This window comes from Crinia signifera, chromosome 2 (assembly GCF_055691185.1).
Source record: "Crinia signifera chromosome 2, ASM5569118v1, whole genome shotgun sequence".
Classification (NCBI taxonomy): domain Eukaryota; kingdom Metazoa; phylum Chordata; class Amphibia; order Anura; family Myobatrachidae; genus Crinia; species Crinia signifera.
Genome location: NC_139218.1, coordinates 355,024,388 through 355,051,321, shown reverse-complemented (window position 1 = coordinate 355,051,321; position 26,934 = coordinate 355,024,388). Strand labels below are relative to the sequence as shown.

General features: G+C 47.3%; 1 long non-coding RNA gene across 2 annotated transcripts in view; it reads left to right on the top strand.

The window, feature by feature from the left end:
• Positions 1–26,934, top strand: part of LOC146059183 (uncharacterized) — a 106,807-nt gene continuing 79,873 nt past the window's right edge. For both annotated transcript variants that reach the window (XR_014470168.1, XR_014470169.1), the window contains exons 1-2: positions 1–89; positions 5,988–6,133. This is a non-coding gene — a long non-coding RNA (uncharacterized LOC146059183). The remainder of the gene's footprint in view (positions 90–5,987; positions 6,134–26,934) is intronic.

The following is a 26,934-nucleotide window of genomic DNA, read 5'->3' as shown; positions in this document are numbered from 1 at the left end:
GGAAACGGCGCGTGGGGTGGGGCTACCCTGCTCGTACCGGTATGTAGCCTGCCCGCCCCCAGGAGAACCTGCCGCTAGGTTGCTATGGGGTAGGGAGCTGTGATGATATATTTATTGTATTTAAGGCATCTCCCCCCACCCTTATTATACCGCTGACCCCCTCTTCAGCATCTGCAGTCTGTACCGTTCCTGCTCCCCTTACCCACAGTATATACCTCTATACTAGGGATGGGTAATCATATGATGTTTCATCGGTAACATCGGATTTATGGTTCCAATGTTCGATGTTTAACCCTGCAATGTTGAGGATCCAATGTTTCATCAACATCGCTAGATTTCTCCCCCGATGTTTTTCTCAATCTTCCAATGTTTTTGCTTTTGTGTGTCAATGTGTGCTGCTTCCAATGCTTTGCAGCCAGCTCACTCTCTCCTTGATTTATATTCATTAAAAACTTAAGAGACTGATAAAAAAACATTAACAAACATGACAGTATCACTGCTGGCTGGGCTTTCATATGTGTGTGTGGCTGTGTGCTGCTGCTGTGGGTGGTAGCTGACTGTGAAAGACAGTCTGGCCAGCTATTAAGCAGCAGCACACAGGACAGCCCCACCCCTGCCTCACTGCAACTGGTGCTGTTAGTGAGTCACTGTCGCTGTCTGCTGTGGTGTTTCTAGCACAGGTCAGTGCTGATATACAGACCACACTGTGCTAGAAGCACTACAGCAGACAGCGACACTCCAGGCAGGGAAGAGGAACTGCATGGGTTTTCAAAGATAGTGGGTGCTAGAATGAACAGTATAATACGATAGTCACTAGTAGTGACATTGTGGTGAACTCCCTTCATATTTATTTATTTATTAATCGTTTCTTATATAGCGCAGCATATTCACTTGCGCTTTACAATAGGAGACAGTGATACAACAAACTGGGTATTTACAGTCAGTCAAAGGTATGAGGGCCCTGCTCGCAAGCTTACAATCTATCAATTGATTTATTATTATGCAGCAAGCATATCACAGCACCTTACAAAGGGCCTGATTCAGTTGTGGATGCAGACATTTGCACAGTTTATTTCTTTGAAATGCAATGTCAGTCACACTGCACATGTGCAGTGATTTACAGCGGATGCAGATACTGAGTGACAGGTACAGTAGTTTCTATTTGAGGGAGGGGATGGGGGCTGGTTTGTCAAATGCAGACGTGTTTCAAACATTAATTTGCAGTGGCACTGGCTCCAGCATCTCATATGTTTGATGTTGGCAATGTTGCATCTTTTATACTTAAGTGGTGGATTTGAGAGTGCAACTGCACCCACCCCAACAAGATAAACTTAATAGAGGGATTATTTATCATTTCAGAAGCTTATTAGTGTATTATATGCTTTGGTAACCAGTTTATTTTAAAAAATATCGAAACATCGGTTAACATCGGTTAACATCGGGTTCACAGTACCAATGTTTAGGTCTAAATGATGTTTTGCAACCAATGTTGAAAAACATCATTTGACCGATGTTTTCTTTCGATGTCCCATCCCTACTCTATACCATCATTTACCCCAGTTTTCAATTGGATGTGTGGATAGGGGGCCCTTGTAGCAAACGAGGGGAGGGGGGATATCAGTTCTGGGGATTGGTAGTTCTGTGACATTATTTTTATTGAAGAACTCCTGGAAAAACTACTTTTGTGTGTGTGAGAACTCACAGCATTAGTGCCTGAGGTAGAAGAAAAAAAATCCACTTATACGCTGCATCTCGTGTGCTCATCGGAGGTAATAGTATAGCCCCGGCAAAGCAATTAACTGGGGGCACGCATCAGATCATAGCAGATCTAAAACACATGCAATTTGCATGATTTCACCTGATTTCTCACCCTGATCTGGCAGAATTGAGCGAAATTGCACTTGTATATAGGCCCCTATACAAGGCCAACTTGTCCTAAGGACAAGTCGGACCCAATTCTCCTGTAAGCTGCCCGTCGGCTCCATCGAGAGGCTCACATACACTTGATATACCATTTTATACATCGCCTGCGATTTATCGCATGTAAAAAAACTAGGGAGCTGAAGGGTGGTGGGTGGCAGTGCCGGTGAGGAGCAGTGGTATGGGCAGCGGGTGCAGCGGCGGTGATCAGTGCAGTGGCGGCTATTAAAATGTTAAAACAATGGGTCAAATGACTGGCCGGCTTCTGATTGGCTGAGATAGAGCACTCTCAGCCAATCAGCGGCTCTATCTCAACCAATCAGAAGCCGGCCAGTCATTTGACCCATTATTTTGAAATTCTAATAGGCGCAGCTGCCCGCCCGCTGCACTGATCATCGCCGGCCACAGTTCTAATCTTAATATACTGTCAAAAAGTGTTTATAATGCACAGACCATGTAGTAAAAAGCAAGCTTTCACTGGTTAATATATTGTTCGTAAGAATATTTAGCATGGTCATATTGATAAGTTCATTCAGTAGCTGATCATTTTGTTGGTGGAGATCCACTCCCATTTATGGCAGCATTATAATGCTGCTTTCAGACTGCATAACTGGCTTTGACCCTGTATTTGAAAACATTTCCAAAAACGGGTCTGCCAGCTAAAACCCCTTTCACACCGCATCTCTTAAACGGTATATTTTTTTTACACTGGTAGACCCGTTTTTGGAAACTTTCCAAATATAGGGTCAAAGCCAGTGCAGTCTTCAGCGCCGCCCCCCCCCCCCCCCCCCCGCACGGGTTAACATCCGCCCTTAGGGTTAACACATCACCCCCCCTTCCCTCCCCCTAGGGTTAACATCAATTACCACTTTGGCGTTGACAACTCGTTACCTATTGGCCGCAGCGCGCTGGCGCTGCCCTCCTCCTCCCGCAAGCTGCGGCTATGTGCTGCTGCTCTTGGTGCCCTTGGTGTGAGTGCGGGCTGCTGCTAATGACCAGGGAGGAGGGGGACGGGCTGCAGAGGCCTATCCGCCCCCAGGTCATCATTAATGCGCAAACGGAGAACCCTAGGTGAGGACACCGCAGCAGCAGAGTGCTGGGGAATTCATCCAGGGCTTCCCTCTGATGATACTGCGTAGTACAGCAGTGTATACTGCGTGCGTTGTTTGGGGGGGGGGGGGGGGGGAGGCTCCAGTGCTATGAATATTTAATGATCGCTCACTAAATATTCACTGCGCTGAATTGGCTGGGTCCTAAATACCGTTTCAGACCCGATTTTGATGCCAAAATACCGGGTCTGAAACAAGTAGGACCCTCCATTTTAACCGTTTTACAAAAACAGCTTTTGTAAAACGGTAAAGTGGTTCTGCACATTTCAGACCGCACAGATTACGCTTTATAACGGTTAAAAATCGGCAAAATACCGGTTTTTAAGTGCGGTCTGAAAGGGGCATAATTAGCCTTTTATGGGGTTCCCAGGAATGATTCCGGCTACTGGTGCTTCTGATTTATACAGCCCTTTTCCAAGATCCTCTTTATGGGCCAATCTGCTTATGTCAATGTGTAAGGTACCTTCTCCGTGATCGCGCCCAGTGAAAATGTGTGGGTACCGGGGGCCCCTCACTTTATAAAGTTTTGTCCTACTCCGCTGTTTCTGGGTTCCATCAGATTTAATGCTTTTAGAGGGGGCGGAAGAAAGCGTGAGAGGCAAAGAGAGTAGAAAAGAGAGGAGCGAGAAAGCATAATGGAATAGAGAATTAGAGAGAGGGTGTCATAGAGAAAAGGGGGAGAAGCAAGAGGGGGAGGAGTAGAGGCTGACATCCCCTAGTGCAGGGGTCTTCAACCCATGGCCCGCGGGCCACTCGTGGCCCGCGGAGCTGATCTCAGTGGCCCCCTGCCCGCCAGCCCGCCATGCACAGGATTTTTTTTTTTTTAAGTAAAAGAAAACGCTGCCGAGGGAGGCAGCGTAATGGAGTCCCCCCGGGTGCCGCCTACCCGATTTCCATTGGCTGCATGCAGGGCAGAGGAGTGGATCCAGCGCAGCTGAGGGAGGAGGAGGCACGTCTGGTCACGAGCTGGGGAGTTGGGACCCGGCGAAGCTGCGGGAGGAGGAGACGCAGCTGGCGGGAGCAGGGGACCCAGTGCTGGAACTGCAGGAGGAGGAGGCACAGCTGGCGGAGGGGACCCGGTGAAACTGCAGGAGGAGGCATGGATGGTGGAAGCAGGTGACCCGGCAAAGCTGCAGGATGAGGAGGTACAGCTGGCGGGAGCAGGGGACCTGGCAATGCTGCAGGCATTACTGGGGGCATTGTGTGTGGGGCATTACTGGGGGCATTGTGTGTGAGGGGCACTGCTGGGGCATTGTGTGTGAGGGGCACTGCTGGGGCATTGTGTGTGAGGGGCACTGCTGGGGCATTGTGTGTGAGTAGGGGCACTGCTGGGGCATTGTGTGTGAGGGGCACTGCTGGGGCATTAGGTGAGGGGCACTGCTGGGGCATCATATGTATAAGCAGGAGTACTGCTGGCATTATGGTCTGTGGCATAATGGGCATCAGTGTGGGGCATAATGTGCAAAGGGCATAATTTTTGTGTGGATTAATGTGTAATGGGCATCACGGTGTGCGGCATAATGTGTAATGTGTATTATGGATAAACAATGTAACAGTGTATATTGATTTAAGTAGCCTTTCATTGTTTGGGTTCGATCTCTGAGGCGTACTAAGTCACTGTGTGGGCCTTCATGTTTATATGTCACTGTGCAGCCTTCAGTCAACTTAAGCGTGTGAGGACAACAACCATTCCTGCGGTAACCAATGTCTGGTCATGCAGGTTGCAAAAGAGGTGTCAGGTAATTGTTTTCCTGCTAGTTCACACTTGTTATAATTAGGCCACACCACTTTTTTGGGAGCGCGCCTACGGCGTGTGCAATTTATTCAATATCAAATTATATATGGGGGGGGAGGGGGGTGGGCACAAATTTTACTGTTAGTGCAAACAGTAAAATTTGTGCCCCCCCCCCATATATAATTTGATATTGAATAAATTGCACGCGCCGTAGGCGCGCTCCCAAAAAAAGGGGTGTGGCCTAATTATAACGAGTGTGAACTAGCAGGAAAACCATTACCTGACACCTCTTTTGCAACCTGCATGACCAGACATTGGTTACCGCAGGAATGGTCATTGTGTGCAGGAACCCAAATTGGCTGCTGATAAATTTTTGTGTGTGTGTGTGTGTGTGTGTGTGTGAGTGTGTGTGTGGGGGGTTATGTGCTGAGTATGGGCGGCTGTGCCAACTACTGTATCTATGAAGGAATGTGCTGACGTTATAGGGGAGCTGTGATTCTATGAGGCTGTCCGAAATACCGCAGTAGAGTATAGTGGCCCTCGGGCTTCACTGGATTTTTTTAGGTGGCCCACGCTGTCTTAAAGGTTGAAGACCCCTGCCCTAGTGCAATGTGGCCACTTTTTTTATGATTCTGATGCTTTTTTACTGCAGTTGCGGTACGAGATGTGTTCCAATGTGCAGTCGCAGATCATGCGGACTGCAATGAATATTCAGTAGAGAGTAGGAATATTCAGTAGAGAGTAGGTGGACGAGGCAGTGGTCAGATAGTCCAAATGCAGCACAGGAGATTGCCCGGAAGGCAGACTGAAGGGTGGTGTAGCAGTGGTCAAGGTATGCCCTTCCCTGATGAGGCACGTGACTTGTTGTTTGAACTTGGGTAGCTCCTGGCTTAGGTTAGTTCCGTTGAAGTCACCCAGCACTTTGAACAGAGAGTCTGGATATTTTTGCTCCATGTGCAGAGAGAATTAGATTTGGGTGGGGTTTTACTTCAAAGTGAGATCTATATTGCAGGGTAAAAATAAAGCAGCCAGTAATTACCCTGCACAGAAACAAAATAACTCACCAAATCGAATTATCTGCACAAGTTACATCTGCCCCACCTGCAGTGCACATAGTTTTATATATATATACATATATATATATTACACAACGTGCAAGGGCAATTTCATAGTTCTAAGTAGCATTTTTGTGCGAGAATAACAGGCCTTTGCCTTGTTTTTAGGGTCCATGATGGGGTTGGGAATCTGACGTACATTATATATATATATATTGCTACTACAAAGCTGCCTCTTTGATGTTTTCTGTGCCACCTGGGAAATCCGCAGTATGACTGGTGAAGACTTGTCGCTCAGGAAACAGAAGAATCTTGTGAGTATAATGTAATCATTTTCTATTTCATTTACTCTGTTACCCAGTTACCAGTAATGGACTGTAACACTGACCTGCATATAAATGCATCTGATGAACTTACCTCCAGGCTTTGTTCCAAGTATATTCCATATAACTGATTACTCTCTAAGGAGACGATATTTTATATATTGTGTATAGTTCAACATTTTATAATGAAATGGCTGTATAATATCTAATGCGTGTGAGACCAATAGGGCCAATTTAGGCTGGACCACTTTGGCCCAAATTCGTCCCCGATGGTCAGGGTTTCAGCAAGCGCGTGTTCAAACCCCTTGAGCGAAAGCCTTCGCGAGTTTCACACTCTCCAGAGTGTTCGTTACATAGTGGGTGGAATGGGGAGTAAGCGGGGGAACGCCCAGTGTTTTATGGGCATGCCCACGAAAACACTGGGCATACCCCTGCAGACGTGTCGATGTCTGCTTGGGACGGGCGGCTGATGTCACATGACTTCCGCGCCTGCCTCGAATATGGAGCGCAGCGTTCAGATGAAAAGTAATTCCTGGCTTAATGTTTATTACGAACAGGGGAAAATCATTAGACGGTGAGCGACCATCAAATTATTTTTCCGTTGTGCGAGTGGATGTCTAAGCGTATCCAAATGGGGGAGGGGGGCAGATTTTCGGCAGGGTGGGCGGCATTTAGCTGTATGCTAGGCAGCGTCAGTCCTTATGTTCATTTCTAGGACTGTAATGAGAAATGTATATATTTATATTTCATGCAGTGTTTGAATGCTGGAGCAAATACATCTCCTATCATAAGCAAACATTGTTTAATTAAAGTGAACTGTTTATAGAGCACTTAGACGGCTGCTCTCACTGTCAGCTGAGCTGTTACCAGGTATGTTGCTGGAAAACAGTCATGGCTGCTGTGAAGAGATTTCTGAATGGTGATTGAAATATTATAGTGTTACCAGCCGTTAGCCCTAAATTCTCTTTACCCATGCCCCTATTATTTCACCCCGACCTGCCACCAAACTCACTCTCTCAATCACCTTTTTCTATGTTGGCCAAAGCTTGCATCGCTACATTGTCACACCTTATAGGCCCCACTGGTCTCCGCTCTTTTACTGAACTGACACAGACTTATGACCTATCCCCAGTTGCTTTTGGGCATATTTACAGCTGAGACACCTGATTTCACAACTATACCAACTATGTCTGACCAGCCTAAAGGCCCCCATACACCGAGGCGATTTGGTCCGATTGCAACCAATCAGCCCCTTAAATCGGACCAAATCGTCCCTCCCTGACATGCTGTTGGGTCCAATGTGCGGGCCCGTGCGCATCGGACCCGACAAGGTGGTCGGACCGGCAGGCCGTTCGACCACCCGTTCCTCCTGGCGGCAAGGCAGGCAGGAAGCAGGGACTCATGCGATCCATCGCAATGGATCGCATGCGTTCCTGCCACCGGGAAGGCTGTCGTGTGTCCGTACACTGCTGCAAGACATCGCAGGCAGTGTATGGGCACCTTTATCCTCCCAACCCCCACTTTCATTAAAGACTGGCATAGAAATCTTCAGCATGAACTATCAGAGGAACAGTGGTCCTGTATATTTCGTTACACATTCATCAGCTCGCCCTCCATCCAGGTCTTCGAAACCCAATACAAAGTAATGTCCAGAAGGTATTGCTGCCCTGAGCAAGTGCATCGAATGTTTCCATCTGTACCTGCTACATGTTGGCGATGCAAACAATCGCCGGGCACTCCCCTCCACATATGGTGGCAATGCAATTTACTGGCTATGGTCTGGCAGCAGGTCCACAAAATCACCCGAAAGCTCACTGGATACCCAGTCCCAGAGACCCCCAAATTTTGGCTCCTCAGCTTGATGAACATGCCACTTTCCCAAAACAAAAACTCGCTCCTGAGGCACTTAGTAAACGCAGCTAGGGCTACCATCCCTTGCTTTTGTAGGACTTCCACACAACCACGTATATCCCGATGGATACAGAGGGTTAATTTTTATATGTATATGGAAGACCTCACTTCTACCTCGCAAACGACACCTTCTAAGTTCACCTCCACTTGGGCGACTTGGCTAGCCTTCAGGGAATCTCCTCTCTACAAAACCTGTATGACACAGACTTTGTCATCCTAACGCCACGGCGACGGACCCCCCTTCCCCTTCCACTACTTTCATGCTTTAACGTTCTTTCCCTTGTGTCTCCCCCCCCCCCCTTGTATTGGTTAATTTTATTTATTATCCTTTTTGCTAAGTGACTCATTGGTTGTTTTATAAAAGTGAAAACTTAATACCTCAGATTTGTACAACGTATTGCTACCACTGATCTGTATTTTTTTTTTTTTATATATTCTTTATTTTGGATTTTTCAAATGAATAACAATACATACAATTGTGTTGGGGGAAATTTACCAATATGAAAAACCTAGTTTTTCGTATTGGTTGTTTCCCTACGACTGCATACGACTGTTTAAGTCGTATGCAAAGTCGTGTTCCGGAGGGGGATTTACAAAGCAGTCAGATACGACTGCTTTGTAACCCTCCGATGGTGTAATGATTCGTATTAGCGGCCGTATATACGGCCGCTAATACGAATTATTTCTAGCAGTCTGCACGGATCAAGTCAGATCCGTGCAGGCTGCAAGGTGTAAAAAAAAATAGAAAAATAAATAAATAAAAAAAAAAAACGGCGTGGGGTCCCCCCCACAGCCATAACCAGCACCAGGCTGAAGGAGCCGGGGCCGGTAATTAAAAACCAGGGAACCCGACAAATAGGGGTTCCCCGATTTTTAACAACCAGCCCCAGGCTCCAGGTCCGGGGCTGGTTCCCAAAATACGGGGGACAAAATGACTAGGGGTCCCCCGTATTTTAAGAACCAGCCCCAGGCACAACCAGCCGGCAGGGTAATGTCACAGCCGGGGGACACTTATAATATAAGGTCCCGCGGCCAAAACATTCTCCCTACCGACCAGTCAGCCTGGCCAGGGGCCCTGGGGGAGTGGGGACCCCCCCAATGAAGGGGTCCCCCCCCTCCAGGACTTACCTGACCAGGCTGAAGCCTGGTGCTGTCCTCGATGCCCCTGGGCGGTGGGCATCGAGCTGATAAATGTTGTAAAAAATAGATAAACCATTGTTTTTTACTGTGGCACTACAAGTGCCAGCAAGCCTCCCCAGCAAGCTGGGACTTGGAGAACCACAAGTCCCAGCCTGCTGGGCATTAAAGGGCCCGCTGGCACTTGTAGTTCTACAGTTAAAAAAATAGTGCACAAAACACACTGACACACTTTTAAAATAAAACTTTATTACACACAAAGCCCACACATACTAATACTTACCTATCTTCTCTCCGTAGGTAGCCCTGATGTCCTGTGTCGGCGTCTTCTGGTCCTGTGTCGTCTTCTTCCTCCATGTCGACGTCGCTGTCGGCGATGGTGTCCCCGTCCGGATCCGAAGAAATCCATTTGGGAAGCTGTGGAAGGAAACCATACTCACCTGTCCCAGCGCGACGTAGTCCAGGTAAGGGTCTTTGCAAAAAAATAAACCGAAAACCCCGAAACCAAACCGGACACGACGGAGACGCACGGTGTGTTTGTTTACATCGTGCGGCTCCGCCTCCCGAATGCCGCTATTGGCCGCCTTGCGGCCTAGCGGCCAATAGCGGCATTCGGGAGGCGGAGCCGCACGATGTAAACAAACACACCGTGCGTCTCCGTCGTGTCCGGTTTGGTTTCGGGGTTTTCGGTTTATTTTTTTGCAAAGACCCTTACCTGGACTACGTCGCGCTGGGACAGGTGAGTATGGTTTCCTTCCACAGCTTCCCAAATGGATTTCTTCGGATCCGGACGGGGACACCATCGCCGACAGCGACGTCGACATGGAGGAAGAAGACGACACAGGACCAGAAGACGCCGACACAGGACATCAGGGCTACCTACGGAGAGAAGATAGGTAAGTATTAGTATGTGTGGGCTTTGTGTGTAATAAAGTTTTATTTTAAAAGTGTGTCAGTGTGTTTTGTGCACTATTTTTTTAACTGTAGAACTACAAGTGCCAGCGGGCCCTTTAATGCCCAGCAGGCTGGGACTTGTGGTTCTCCAAGTCCCAGCTTGCTGGGGAGGCTTGCTGGCACTTGTAGTGCCACAGTAAAAAACAATGGTTTATCTATTTTTTACAACATTTATCAGCTCGATGCCCACCGCCCAGGGGCATCGAGGACAGCACCAGGCTTCAGCCTGGTCAGGTAAGTCCTGGAGGGGGGGGACCCCTTCATTGGGGGGGTCCCCACTCCCCCAGGGCCCCTGGCCAGGCTGACTGGTCGGTAGGGAGAATGTTTTGGCCGCGGGACCTTATATTATAAGTGTCCCCCGGCTGTGACATTACCCTGCCGGCTGGTTGTGCCTGGGGCTGGTTCTTAAAATACGGGGGACCCCTACTCATTTTGTCCCCCGTATTTTGGGAACCAGCCCCGGACCTGGAGCCTGGGGCTGGTTGTTAAAAATCGGGGAACCCCTATTTGTCGGGCTCCCTGATTTTTAATTACCGGCCCCGGCTCCTTCAGCCTGGTGCTGGTTATGGCTGTGGGGGGGACCCCACGCCGTTTTTTTTTTTAATTTATTTATTTTTTCTATTTTTTTACACTGTAGCCTGCACGGATCTGACTGATCCGTGCAGGCTAAAACGCAAATAGAACAGGAAAATGGTGTTCTATTTTCCTGTCGTATTTGCGTGGGTGTTTCACACCACTAAGCAGCCGTATTATCAGTACGGCTGCTTAGTAAATCAGAAACCACCATTCTTTTGAATGGTGATTTCTGTCGTATCCTATCGATGGTGTAGGGCATTCGTATTTGTAACTACAAATACGAATGTTCCATCTTTAGGACTACGAATTGTTGTATTTTTGGGATTGTAAATCCCGAAAATACAAATTCGTAAAAAAAAGGTGTATTTCTCCCTACGAATACACCTTTTTTCTACGAATCCATTTTGGTAAATGTCCCCCATTATTACAAAGATAGCGTAATTGTAGCAGCGTTGAAGCAAAAGTCATTACAATACTGTGTGTGTCTATAATATGCAATTTACTCAGGAGGACAATTTGTGCAATAAACAGTTCCATTGTTGACATTCAGACTTTTTCTCTTTTTTTTTTCCTATACCTTCTGCTATCTTATTTTAAACTCAGTGCATGTTTGGGAGGGGGGGGGGACGTTAGGGGGGAGTAGACAAAACAAGGGGAAGCGTGGGGGAGGAAAGTAGTGGGGAAGGGGGGGGTAGGAGTATGTGTCCGTCATCAATTTGGTCAGTGGAAACAATGCTAGTTGGTCCATTTGTCCAAACCGTGTTGGTCGCGCTAACTGTTTACTTCTAGGGCTGTAGCAAGACCTATTGTGGGATAGATGGTGCCTGGTCTTTGTATGTTCTTGTTGATTTAAACTCTAACCACGGTAGCCAAGTGGCGGCGTAGTCTGATTGCCTATCTAGAGCAGAATGATAGATGTCTTCCATAGCACAGTAAAAATCAATTCTTTGGAACCATTCTCAAATAGTAGGGGGGTCCTCGGACCTCCAGTGGACTGGAATCACCGCTCTGGCTGCATTGTTTAAGTGTTTAATTAGTGACCGCTTGTATTTTGCCATGGGGGTACTGGTGTGGGAGAGGAGCCAAAAATCGGGTTTGTCTGGGGTTTGGAATCCCAGGATGGTTGAGGATAACTGGATTATAGTGTCCCAGAAGGGGATGATTTTAGGGCAGTCCCACCATATGTGAATCAGTGATCCCCTGTGGGAGCTGCAGCGCCAGCACAAGGGGGAGACCGACGGGAAAAATTTGTGAATTAGGGGAGGGCATCTGTACCATCTAGTTAGTAGTTTGTACTGTGTCTCCACCACCTCTAGACTCGTGGAGCACCGTGCCATGACGTCACAGTGTTTTTCCCAGTTTATTGTGATTCCTTTAGGCAAGAGATCCTGATCCCATGCTTTGCAAAAAGAAGGGAGGTCAGGGAAGTGATTGTGGAGAAGAATTTTGTAGATCGTGGAGATCACATGGGTGGGGTCCGAGGTGTGGGAGCACAGCACTTCAAATGGGGTAGGATCTTTTTTGAGGGAAGGGGCTGTTCTTTTTGAGTGGATGTAGTGGCGCACTTGGAAATAGAACCAGGAGTCTGTTTGACGCAGTTCCCTCTCTGACTTTAGGTCCGAGAAAGACTTGACGTTTCCCCTGGACAATAGATTTATTACTCTGGTCAGACCTTTTTGCTGCCAGTTAGTTGCTACTCTCCCAGATGCTCCCGGAGGGAATTCCGGGTTGTTAATAAGGGGGAGGAGTAGGGAGTCAGGTGAGGAGAGGCCAAGTCTGTATCGGATAGTTTTCCACATAGCCAGAGTGGGTTCGACTGTGGGGTGTTTTGTGCGGGGTATGGTGTGTATCCACGGGGCCACCTTAAGACAAAGGGCCGATGAATGTGTCTCCAGATCGACCCATTGTTTTGAGCATGTGTCGGCTCTCGACCAATCCACTATCCTGTATAATACCGAGGCCTGGTAGTATGCCAGTAGCATAGGGAGCTGTTGGCCTCCTCTGGCCTTTCTATGGTATAGGTAGCAGTGTTTGAATCTGGGTCTTTTACCTCCCCATACAAATCGGCTAATTGCTTTTTGAGCTTCTCCTATATATTGAGCGGGTAATTTTAGTGGGATTGTCTGGAAGAGGTAGAGAAACCTGGGGAGGACATTCATTTTTATGATGTTCATCCTTCCCAGCCATGAGAATCTCTGAGTCGCCCATTGCGACATTTCATTGCGGATGGACCTTAGTAGGGGGGTATAGTTGAGGGATATTGTTGACTTAAGCGAGGCCGGGATGGAGATGCCCAGGTATTTGATATGGGTGGGGTTCCAAGGAAAGGGAAATTGGGAGCTCAATGCTTCCTTGGTGTCATTTGGTAGCGAAACATTCAGGGCGGAAGATTTCGTATAATTTATTTTAAAGTTGGATAGTTTCCCATAGCGGGAGAACTCTGCCATAAGGTTCGGGAGAGTGACTACTGGGTTTGTTATAATTGCCAGGAGGTCATCTGCGAACAGAGCTAGTCTGTGGTTAGTTTTCCCCACCGTCAGCCCACTTATATTTGGGTTTTGTCTAATCGCTCTGGCTAGTGCCTCCATGCAAATAATGTATATCAGTGGGGACAGCGGACATCCCTGTCTCGTCCCGTTGGAGATGGTGACTTGTTTGGACAGGAGTCCATTGATTCTTATTTGGGCCATTGGGGATTTGTAAAGGGCTAAGATTTTTTGTAAGAACCGCCCCTCAAGTCCCATGTGACAGAGGGTCATCTCCATAAATTTCCAGTCCACTCTGTCGAAAGCCTTTTCGGCATCTGTGGAAAGGAGCATGGTGGGGGTGTTTGAGGACTGTGCGTGGGCAATCAAGTCAAATACTTGAATGGAGTTGTCTCTGGCTTCCCTCCCTCGCACAAATCCCACTTGGTCTTGGTGTACCACCAATGGGACTAAAGAGGCCAAGCGGTTCGCTAGCAGTTTCGCACACAGCTTGACGTCCACATTGAGGAGGGAGATAGGGCGGTAGCTGGAAGGGAGTGCCGGGTCTTTACTATCTTTTATTATGACTGTGATGTGCGCCTTAAGAGATTGATTAGAGAGGGGGGTTTCCTGAGAGACTGCATTACAGGCTCGCAGGAGAAGGGGTAGCAACTTTTCTTGGAATGCTTTATAATATGTAATTGTGAACCCATCGGGTCCGGGGCTCTTGCCTGACGGGGTGGATTTTAAGGCCAGTGTTAATTCCGTTTCTGTAAACGGGTCATTCAGGGCTGAGGTTAAATCTGAAGGGAGCGTGGGGAACTGGATTTCTCTCAGATACTCTCTAATTTCTCGTTCGTGTGCCCTTGGGTCCCTAGTATTCGTTTCCGAGGTGAGGTTATATAGAGTGGAATAATATTTGTGGAAGATGTCAGCTATCTGGGTGTTCGTAACGCATAGTCTCCCCGAGGAATCTTTCATTTCTCTAATATATGTTAGTGATCTCTGGGCCCTCAGTGCCCTCGCCAGTTGTTTCCCAGGTTTGTTACCCCACCTATGGAATTTGTGTCTGCATCTGCGGAAGGCCTTGCGCGTATTCTCATTTAAGAGACTGTTTAGAGACACCCTTGCTTCTTGAAGCTCTAAGAGAACATCAGAGGTCTGGGAGGATTTATGTCTTGTTTCAAGTTCTTTTATTTTAGTGAGGAGTGCCTCTCTTCTCTCTGCTTTTCTCTTTTTTAGGTAAGAGCCTATTTGGATGCATTTGCCTCGAAGTACACATTTGTGTGCCTCCCATATAGTGACAGGTGATATATCTTCCGTTACGTTGGTGGCTATGTAATCGTCTATGGCTGCTGATATCTGGTTTCTGGAGTCATCATCTCTGAGAAATTGCTCATTAAAGCGCCAGTTCCAATGGCGTGTCGGAGGGTTTAAAAGATTCAGAATGAGTGTAATGGGCGCATGATCTGAACCTACAATTTGGCCAATTGAAGCGTCTACTATTAAGTCTAATGATCTGTGGCCTAGACAGAGGTAGTCTATTCGTGTATAAGAATTATGGGGGTATGAGTAGAATGGGTACTTATGTATTATCTGGGCTCCCATGTTAAATGCACCCCATTTTTTCATACCCCTACTATCCAACTACGCATGGAGTTGACTTTATATAGTGTGGCGAGCGCAGCGAGCCACCGTGCCCGAAGCGTGGTGAGCGCAGCGAGCCCCGCAAGGGGACGCGGTCTCATAAGAAAAATGGGAGCCCAGATATTACATAAGTACCGTAGAATGTATAATCTCTGTCTTTTGGGTGGAGTAATCTCCACGTGTCGATTAATTGGAAGTCGTGTAGTATGGTTCTGAATCGTCTTAGGTCTCTGCTTGGGGAATTGGCATGGGAATTTGTCGTGTCGATTGTGGGTTCAATAGCCCAATTAAAGTCCCCTCCCGTCACCAGTACTCCTTCTATCATGCTCTCGGCCAGTTCCAGCGCCTCTCTGAGGAAGCGTATCTGGCCCTTATTCGGGAGGTATAGGTTGATAAAGGTAAAGATTTGGTTGGCAATGGTGGCTTTAACTAGAATCCCCCTCCCGTCGCCTATGCGGGTTTCCGATATGTCAGATAAGTGGAGGTTTTTAGAGAATAAAATTGCCACCCCTTTAGACTTAGTTTCAGAAAAGTCGTTGAAGTAGCCTGTCGGGTAGTGACGGGAAGCTAGTTTTGGTGCCGAACCTTTTTTAAAATGGGTCTCTTGAAAGAACACTACATCTGCTTTTTCCGTGTGCATTGAGTGGAGAAGCTTGGATCTCTTCTCGGGGACATTCAGCCCCTTAGCATTTAGGGAGATTATTTTTAAACTAGCCATTGTTTCTATATTCGTGCTTCTCTGAGCTCAGTGGCCCATGTCTCTTGGGACTTCGGGGGGATGGAGGAAGGACAGTGGGGAGGGCAGGGAAAAAACATATATGGATAAGGGGGTGAAGTGTGCGAGTTTTGATGCATAGACAGAAATCATAAACTAGCTTAATTAAGGAACTCTGCATTTCTAGACATGGGAGGCCTATAGCGTCCCACATTCTACCGATGTACAGCAGAGCGAGGGGGTTTTGGGGGAACCAAAGCGAACCACACAATTTTAGTTATAATCAAGTAAACAACTAAGTATTTGGGCATAGAATGCCAGAACTTAAACCAATTTAACTTATGTGCCTTAAGTCAGGACCATCAGCCCCCGGTGTCGGAGGGCCCCCTATTGGTCTCTTTGCACTTGGTATTAGGCACGTAACAATTAACACCGTAACTACTCTATTTCTCTCAGTAAGTAGATGGTGGGGTACCTACCTGTTTCACCAGTGAAACCTTTGGGGGAGGTACTTATTTCCCGTGTTTCCTTTAATACTAGGTGAAAGCAGCGGTCCCCAGCATCATCACTAATATTAAAACATTTAACATTTAAGTATTTGAGCATAAGATACCAGAACTGAAACCAATTTAACTTAACTTATGTGCCTTGAATCAGGACCACAAGCCCCCGGTGTCGGAGGGCCCCCTATTGGTCTCTTTGCACTTGGTATTAGGCACGTAATAATTAACACCATAACTACTTTGTTTCTCTCAGTAAATGAATGGTGGGGCACCTACTTGTTTCACCAGTGAAACCTCCAGGAGAGGCAATCAACTCCAATGTTTCCTTTGCCACTAGGTGAAAGCAGCCGTCCCCAGTATCATTATTAATATTAAAACATTTAACATTAACTATCACAATTGAACTAGGCACTTGGGTGCAAAGGAATAAAAGTCACTTAAGAAAGATAGGTATATTCACGTGTCCTCAGCGGAGGCGGCAGGGGCCCCGGATTGTGGGCTCGGAAGCTCTCCTCCTCCAGCGACTCTGTCTGCTACTTGTTTCTTCGATGAGGGTTTTCTCTTGTCTCTCTGGACCGTCTGCCAGTTGTTCCTCCTTGGCCCAGGCGGGGCAGATAGCTCAGCAGGATCAAGCCAGTTGGGAAGTAGGGGGGTGGAGAGTCCAAGAGTCTTGCAGAAGTCTTCCACTCCTTCTGGATCCTGAAGGCTAACGGACATTCCTTTGTGGGTGACTTGTATGTTTAGAGGGAATCCCCAGCGAAATCTGATGTTATGTTTCCTGAGCTCGTCTGTGATAGGACGGAGCAACCGCCTCTGTTGAAGGGTCGACCAGGAAAGATCCTGGTATATTTGAATGTTATGGCCATTGAAGTTGATATCTGGGGAACGCCTTGCAGCCCTGAGAATTTCCTCTTTTTCTTGGTAATAGTGGAGCCTGCAGATGATGTCTCGAGGCTTTTCTGAGGTGGCACCTCTGGGTCGCAGAGCTCGATGTGCTCTGTCGAAAACCATCTGGTATTCTGGATCAGAGTTTAATAGTTCGCTGAATATTTTTGTCAGGGCGGCTTCAATGTTTGCGGGCACAATATCTTCCGGGACCCCCCGGACCCTCAGGTTGTTTCTTCGGCCCCTGTTATCCACGTCGTCCAATCTACGGCCCATCTCTAGCAGCGCCTTTGACTGGCGTGAGACCAGATCGTGGAGGTCAGAGAGCCGAGAGTCCGCGTCCTCGCACTGTTCCTCTAAGAGGACCACTCTGTTGTCCATGTGTTTTATGTCTGCTTTGAGTGTTGTGATGTGGGCCAACATGGACTCTTGGAGCCTTTGTTCAGTGGAGAGTAGATCTTGTTGCATTTCTTGACGCGTTGGAATCGCCTGTAACTTAGCTAGAATTGTGCTGAGGTCAGGCTTCTCCATTGTGGGGTCTGGCTCGGGGATCGGAAGAGAGGGCAGCAAAAGGTCGCTGGTCTGTTCTTTAGGGGCGTGCAAAGGAGTCGCCGGGGTCTGTGGGTCGGAATCCGGGACTGGCGTGCCGAACAAGGAACAGAAAGCTTGGGTTTGTGTCGGTCTCGCTGAGGTCTTCGCTGTTGGTGTATTACGGCGTCTTTTTGTCATGTGGAAAAGCTCTGTGCGATCATGTATGGCCCTCTGCCCAGCCAATACTACATCATTTAGTGGCTCCGCGTATGGTCCCCCCTACGTGGCCTGGGCACGCATTACATCTTCAAGCGTCTGTCACGCTCATGATGGGCTCCACCTTTGGTTTGGATGCTCTATAAAGGATGCTCAGGGCACCTTCATGCGTCAGGTGTGCTGCAGCGAACGGTGATTTGTGTCTGATGTTAGCCAAGTCTGCCAAGTTATATGTGACGGAGGCGTGAGGTGTTCTGGAGAGTGGGCAGTATCTTGAGGCTATTACTCGCTGCTGTTGCTCTGCAGGGTTGTCTAGCCTTTTGTCAGTGATGATCTACTTCAGGTAATATCACTGCAAGGATATGGTGCAGGGAGAGGGGGGTTCAGCTGGGAGCAGGGCGTCTGGGAAAATCCTTGGTAGTGGATCTAAGATGGCGTTTGAGCCTGGATTGATATAAAAGTACAGGAGTCTGAGGATGACTGCCGCTGTCCTTTAGCTTCAACTATACACCAGTATTAAATAGTGTGTTGTAGTGCAGCCCAAGTGGTCATTATAAGAAATGAGAGTGCCACTGATGGTATAATTGCTTCTGGGAGCCCAGGTAGCTGTGGTAAATCCCCTCAAGGCTGTATTTCTTTAGGTACACCTGGTGCTGTTAAAACAGTGTCCCCACTGTGAGGAGACAGGGGTCTACTATCACAGCCCTATTGTGCAGCTCACAAGCAGTCCCCCCAGCCTTCCCCAGGGACTCAGCCTCGGTAGTCAGCTGGAACCAGGCCACTCAGGGGGGAGAGGAGACGTTGCAGGGGGAGCTCAGTGTGCGGTGCGCGAGGGTACTTACAGGATCCTCCTCGTGCAGCCCCTGGCTCCAGTAACCCCTCAGGGTTTCTCTATGCCGGCTCTCGTCGGGACCCCGGAGGAGGCGAGATGGCGGGCGTCACTGATTGACCGGCAGCTGGAGGGTCTGTCTCCCAGCGCCGTGCTGCAGCAGGTGAGCGCAACAGCCGTCCGTGCCGTGGGGAGCGGGCGGGAGAAGATGTAAGTCGCGGCGCGACTTATGAGGTACTGCGCTTCCGTGAGGTCGGGGCTGCTAATCGAGGCCCCGGCTTGAGATGCAGGGACAGGCCGCAACCCGCGAGGAGACCTAGTGTCTCCCCCGATTCCGCCGGCACTGCCCTGTGTGGTGTCGGAGGGTGCCTGGGGCTCCTCTGATGAAGAAGGAAGCGGGTCACTTAGCTTGGCAAAGGGTTTATGGCTGAGGCAAGGCTATGAACGCAGGGAGCTCTCAGAAAACGCGTCCTCCACCATTGCCCGCCAGGCCACGCCCCCCCTCCTTATCTGTATTTTTATGCTCATCTGTTGGTGTTGTTTATAACCAATAAAAACTAGTTTGCGAAAAAAAAAAAAAAATGTAGTTGCCTGACTGTTTTTAATTGAACTGAAGCAGCAGTGCGGGAACAAACAGCACCGCTGACGCTGCCCGTAGATAATGTAGCACTGTCCCAATACATGCGACTGTACCTGCGGGTCACGATGCTATTTGTCCCCAAGCCGGACCCCTCTGCTAGTGCCTAAACCTAGCCTTTGTACCCTGCCACATAGATTAAACTTCCTGTCTTTTTAATTGAAAGCCCTGTACACACGGGATGATGGGGAAGTTGGTGCTGAGAGATGTTCTTAAGCATGAGATGTGTAATGAGTTATGCTAATATCCCCCATACACAATGCGATTCCATTGGATCAGGCTGAGAAATCGTGTGAAACCGGCATGTGTGTGACAGCCGATCCGATGCTCGGTCCTGGGCGCATCGGATCTGGGCAGGAGATCATACATTCTGCACGTAAGACCTCCTGGTCATACACCCTCCTAAAATTCTATATCTGTTAACTTTGTATTATCATTGCTCGTGGTGGAGGAGTTTCCCTGAATCTTCGTCTATTTGTAAAAAAACTGATGAAACAAAAGTGTTCCGATCCTCTGCTATTGTCTTATCACTAATCCCTTCACCTTTGTTGTTTTATTGTGGGACCAGTGTTCTCTTTTTTTTTTTTTTAATCTTAAGCCACATGACTTTTTGGAACTAATAGTCTTAAAGCAGTTGTCTGAGAAGAGGATCTTCAGAAACTCTCATCCAGATGATGTCTAGTAAATATATTAAAGAAATAATCACCATCTTGCTTTTCATAAATTGTCTGCTGAATGCTGTATAGCCAGGAGATTACTGCTGTTTATGTGCTGGAGATCTACCTTACGTTCTTTCCTCTGCATAATGCATGACTTATTTTGGAGGATGTCCATAAGCGAACAACCCATTTCAGAGTTGCTGAAGGGAAGCAGGATATTGTTCAGTAAATGTTCCTTACACCATAATACTACCAAGTATAATGCATTTATGACATTTTCCAGATCATCTAGTTGAAGCACAGATGTCGCCAATTACCTTGAGAATACCTTGAGAACACACTGCTAGGGTTCCATGAAAAACGTGTTTCAGGAACTCTGGTCTGAAGGAATCTAATAGCCGAGCATACAAATAGGATCATAAAGAAGCCACAAAACACTTGATGTCAGGTGTATTCTGCAGTGAAAAGCTAATATTGGCCCAATCTATTACTAGAATATATCTGACAGCCAATAATCACCTAATTCAGCTGTTCACCAATAAAAGGGATATATATGACCGCCAATACAAATAATACATATATAACAAACAACATATAAAAACTGCGCTGAGGACAATATTTCTCTAATTACATTTATTATCTATATATGTATATATCACTGGCCAGTGAACATTTAAAAATTATTATTAATAGTCATACATGGACATACACACAAAAAAACTATTCAGTAATTTGCATCCATGGTATTAAAATGCCTTATGACAGGTGTTAGCAGTCCTTTCCTTTTTACTGTATTTGTAGTAAAAGGCATGCATGTTAGTCAAAATTAGCATGTTAGAAAAAAAAAAAAGTTTAAAAAAAGGTATGTCCCCATGTGTCTGGCCAGGCAAAAATACGGTCCCTCTCTCAGGTCCTGTTAATTGACCTCCACTTGCTTGATGAATTTCAAGTGCAAACTGCACAGGACTGCTATTGCTATAGGATGTGGGAGCAGATTGTATAAAGCTAGGTACCAATCAATAGGTGGGTGCTCTATGATATACTGAGGAAGGATATTTTAGGGTTGATGAGAATGTAAGTGTCATAGCCTCTCTTGAAACTGAGAAGTCCCAGTGATTTTGGTCGGTAGTCCTAAGGCATTATGTTGGCTATGAATATTGATTATTTATACCTCTTTCAGACAGAAAAAAAAAACCAGGGAATTTCCCTGGTCCAGGAGGGTAGATCTGGGTTTTTTTCTGTCTGAAAGGGTCAACCGGGGTCTAAAATACCAGGGCTTCAACCCTGGAATTTACCAGGGTTTTTCTCGGGTCTGAATTCCAAAAACCCAGGATGCCGGCTGTCTGAAAGGGTGCAACCCGGGTTTTTGGGATTATTACATATTGTGAGGTGCTGATTGGCTCTACTGGCGGGGTGTTGGCTGATTGGTTGTGAGGATGGGCCTCTCTGATTGGCTGGGAGGGCATGGCACTGGGGCTGGCATCTGAGGTCATTAGGGAGTTGCAGAAAGGACAGCATGGCCCACTGGACGGAGCAAAAGATGAGAGCTGCTGGCAGTGAGAGGGGAGTAGGAGATCTGCAAACAGATGACTGGGACAGTCAAAGATGCCACAGTGTACTTAAACATTGCAAATAGACTGACAGCCATGTGAGGTAACATGTACCTACCAGTACAGTATATAAAAACAATAAAACTTTTTACAACGTATCCTTGTGTCATGGTTAATGCAATGCAGTGAGCAGTCACCACCCACTTTTCATGACCTCATCTCTTTGTGCCTTTAATACTGTCCTTTTCTTATGACACACAGTATATTGCACAAAAAATCAGGCTTCTGTAAAACACGGGAGATACCCGGGTTTTTCATGCTGTGTGAAAGGGGGTTAGAGCTTTTAGCGGAGTCTTAGGTTTTTGTATCCGGGAAATACCTGGGTTATTGGGATTTTTCTGTCTGAAATTGGTATAACAGTACAAGATTAATACCTTCATTCCCATGAAGCTTGCCCCCCACAAAACAGAGAGTCTTTTTTTTTTGAGTCTTTAACCCAGAACCCCAAGAATTTTCTAGAATGTATATTCTCTAGATGTGGACCCACACGGTTTGCTGCAGTTTTATTGGGGAACCATGTTTTTTCTTAAAATTTAGGTGTGTTAATGATCTGCTGAAAATGGGCTTGCAGGTATTTTCTGTTTTTAAATAGGTTTTTCTGCCATTTGTATCAAATACCAAATACATTTTGGGTTAACCTAAGGGTTTGCAGAATTATACCACCATGACTCCGCTGATGCAGCTTGATTTTTATTTTTTATCACATCCCACACAAGGTACAGGTTGAATATCCCTTATCCAAAATAAGACATTCCAGAAAGTGCAAAAACAATTTTTTTTTTCTTGAAATACAAAATAATCCGTTATCAAAATTTCTTCTGGTCCTGAGCATTTTGGATAAGGGATACTCAACCTGTGTACACCTTGATTTCCTTAGACAAGTGGCCAAACCAGTCAATGTAAAGGGTCTGCCGAAGTCATTGCTGCTGCTTCTGCTTTAGGGGGGTCAAAATTACCTATCTGTACAGCAACCTGATGCAGACAATTCACCACTTGTTCAGCTTCTGGGGACCTGCAGATTGCACCGGTTAACTTCCATGTAATCTTTTGACCTCTAGCTTGTCTGCTAATCAGGGGCGTCGGGAGGGCGGAGCCAGTGGAGCACGAGCTCCGGGCGCCGAGACATCAAAGGGCTCTGGAGACGTGCAGCCCCCCCCCCCCCCCTACTCTGCCCCCTGACACATCTGCTTCCCAGCAGTGAGCACGCTGCCGAGCGCTGTAGTGTGGACGGCACCCGGTGACATCATCATCCGGTGCTATCTGGGTTGCTGGTCCACACTGTGCGTGTCATCCAACAGAGCACCCCGCTGAGCACTGGTCTGTTCACACCAGGTCTCACCGCAAATAGCTCCAGAGCTTTATGGGAGATCCGTGAGATCCACACCCAGCGTGATTTGAGCTACTGCCCCTGCTTGCTCTTATCTCCAGAAGACCTACACCGTAGTACCCCTGTGAGCAACACAGGTGGGAATGGCGCAGAGGGACCGATTTATCCACGAGGGACCTGTGTGTTTGGCCGGGACTGTACAGAACTCTGTCATCTGAGGTAACCCCAAGGGGCTTGTGCACTGCAGAGAGTCGGGACGCCAGCTTTCTGCACCACATTCCCCCGCCCCTACATCCTCAAGTTTCCAGAGACTATTTCCCCACATATCCTCACACTGTACTTCATTTGTGTATTAGTTACACATACATTTGCACTCTTATATGTAACTTTTAATTTATCACCAATAAATATAATCATTTGCATTAAAAATCCATTGCCTCTGTCAAATAATCCCTATATAGGTCAAGCATAGACCGCATCACCCAGTGGTGCATCCGCACATCGTTCCAGCATTCACACTCATTATTAGAGCATATAGATGAGCACGGAATTAGTATTCTATATATTTAATGAGCAATATTAGTCCCCCTTGGCAACGAGCTATTTCAGCCCCCCTTGGCAATGAGCTATTCAGACTCCCTTGGCATCCAGCATCAAGCCCCTTTGCATTGAGCATGAAGCCCCTGGCATCGAGCATGAGGTTCCTAGCAATGAGCATGTACGTAAGTGGCACTTATGTGTCAGATGTGTAATGGGCATTACGGTTTGTTATATAGTATGTAATGGGCATCAGGTGTGGCCTTATGTGTAATTGGCATTACGGTTTGTTATATAGTATGTAATGGGCATCATGTGTGACCATATGTATAATTGGCAATACGGCATGTGGCTTTATGTGTAATGGGCATTATGGTTTGTTATAGTATGTAATGGGCATTATGGATTGTTATATAGTATGTAATGGGCATCAGGTGTGGCCTTATGTGTGATTGGCATTACGGCATGTGGCTTTATGTGTAATGGGCATTATGGTTTGTTATATAATATGTAATGGGCATTATGGTTTGTTATATAGTATGTAATGGGCATCAGGTGTGGCCTTATGTGTAATTGGCATTATGGCATGTGGCTTTATGTGTAATGGGCATTATGGTTTGTTATATAGTATGTAATGGGCATTATGGTTTGTTATATAGTATGTAATGGGCATCATGTGTGACCATATGTGTAATTGGCAATACGGCATGCGGCTTTATGTGTAATAGGTATTACAAAGTTCGCTAAAATGTGCTATGGGCATTACAGTGTGTTAGACCACCCCCCCTTTCCGCCGAGAAAGAGCCCCGCCTACTATAAATCGGGGGTGGGCGCGAAACATGCCCTTGCTCCGGGCACCGTGGCACCTAGCTACACCACTGCTGCTACCATTGCCACTATGGGTTATTTATGAAATGAGCATCATGCAAGTGTGTTTTTAATGAGCTTACAATCTAAGGGAACATTCAGTTCTCAGTAATGTGGGATGTTCAACTATGCGCATAGTTCATTTCCTGCGCACCTCTATGGGGTGCAGTGAGATTAGTGATGTTACTACCTGCAAAGTGAAAAATAGCACAAGAGAAAAAAGACAGATGGAGACGCTCTCATCACAGTGGCTCCCAGCACGCCATGCACTGTCCTGTGCTGTCCATCAGAAGAATAAATAAATACATTGGGTGATGTTGCATGCTTAAAATTTGTGGAATGATTGCACGATGCGTTCAGATACCCAGTTACACAAAGAGAAAGATTTTTATAAACATACTTTAGTCTTAGTGGTTGGATTATATATTAATCAGGTCTATCCTCTAATAAGTGGGACCCCTATCTAAAAAACTGCAGAGCTGTGTCAACAGAGACACGCTTAAGCTGATATTGTGGGGGACATTTACCAAAATGGATTCGTAGAAAAAAGGTGTATTCGTAGGGAGAAATACACCTTTTTTTTACGAATTTGTATTTTCGGGATTTACAATCCCAAAAATACAATAATTCGTATTCCTAAAGATGGAACATTCGTATTTGTAGTTACAAATACGAATGTCCTACACCATCGATAGGATACGACAGAAATCACCATTCAAAAGAATGGTGGTTCCTGATGTACTAAGCAGCCTTACTGATAATATGGCTGCTAAGTGGTGTGAAACACCCACGCAAATACGACAGAAAAATAGAACACCATTTTCCTGTCGTATTTGCTTTAAGCCTGCACGGATCAGTCAGATCCGTGCAGGCTTCAGTGTAAAAAAAATAGAAAAATTAAATAAATAAAAAAAAAAACGGCGTGGGGTCCCCCCCACAGCCGAAACCAGCACCAGGCTGAAGGAGCCGGGGCCGGTAATTAAAAATCAGGGAACCCGACAAATAGGGGTTCCCAGATTTTTTACAACCAGCTCCAGGTCCGGGGCTGGTTCCCAAAATACGAGGGACAAAATGACTAGGGGTCCCCCGTATTTTAAGAACCAGCCCCAGGCACAACCAGCCAGCAGGGTAATGTCACAGCCGGGGGACACTTATAATATAAGGTCCCGCGGCCAAAACATTAACCCTACCGACCAGTCAGCCTGGCCAGGGGCCCTGGGGGAGTGGGGACCCCCCCAATGAAGGGGTCCCCCCCCTCCCGGACTTACCTGACCAGGCTGAAGCCTGGTGCTGTCCCCGATGCCCCTGGGCGGTGGGCATCGGGCTGATTATGGTGTAAAAAAAAAAGATTAAACTATTGTTTTTTACTGTGGCACTACAAGTGCCAGCAAGCCTCCCCAGCAAGCTGGGACTTGGAGAACCATAAGTCCCAGCCTGCTGGGCATTAAAGGGCCCGCTGGCACTTGTAGTTCCACAGTTAAAAAAATAGTACACAAAACACACTGACACACATTTAAAATAAAACTTTAATAGATACAAAGCCCACACATACTAATACTTACCTATCTTCTTCCCGTAGGTAGCCCTGGTCCTGATGTCCTGTGTCGTCTTCGGGATCCATGTCGACGTCCTTCTTCATGTCGACGTCGCTGTCGGCGATGGCATCCCCGTCCAGATCCGACGAAATCCATGTGGAAGCTGTGGAAGGAAACCATACTCACCTGTCCCAGCGCGACGTAGTCCAGGTAAGTGTCTTGGCAAAAAAACAAACCGAACACCCGAAACCAGACCGGACAGAGGGAGCCGCACGGTGTTTGTTTACATCGTGCGGCTCCGCCTCCCGAATGCCGCTATTGGCCGCCTTGCGGCCTAGCGGCTCCTGATTGGCCGCAAGGCGGGCAATAGCGGCATTCGGGAGGCGGAGCCGCACGATGTACACAGAGTAACGTGCGGCTCTCTGTCCGGTCTGGTTTCGGGGTGTCGGTTTGTTTTTTTGCCAAGACCCTTACCTGGACTACGTCGCGCTGGGACAGGTGAGTATGGTTTCCTTCCACATGGATTTCGTCGGATCCGGACGGGGACGCCATCGCCGACAGCGACGTCGACATGAAGAAGGACGTCGACATGGATCCCGAAGACGACACAGCACATCAGGACCAGGGCTACCTACGGAAAGAAGATAAATAAGTATTAGTATGTGTGGGCTTTGTATGTATTAAAGTTTTATTTTAAATGTGTGTCAGTGTGTTTTGTGTACTATTTTTTTAACTGTGGAACTACAAGTGCCAGCGGGCCCTTTAATGCCCAGCAGGCTGGGACTTGTGGTTCTCCAAGTCCCAGCTTGCTGGCACTTGTAGTGCCACAGTAAAAAACAATAGTTTAATCTTTTTTTTTACACCATAATCAGCCCGATGCCCACCGCCCAGGGGCATCGGGGACAGTACCAGGCTTCAGCCTGGTCAGGTAAGTCCTGGAGGGGGGGGACCCCTTCATTGGGGGGGTCCCCACTCCCCCAGGGCCCCTGGCCAGGCTGACTGGTCGGTAGGGTTAATGTTTTGGCCGCGGGACCTTATATTATAAGTGTCCCCCGGCTGTGACATTACCCTGCTGGCTGGTTTGGCCTGGGGCTGGTTCTTAAAATACGGGGGACCCCTAGTCATTTTGTCCCCCGTATTTTGGGAACCGGACCTGGAGCCTGGGGCTGGTTGTTAAAAATCGGGGAACCCCTATTTGTCGGGTTCCCTGATTTTTAATTACCGGCCCCGGCTCCTTCAGCCTGGTGCTGG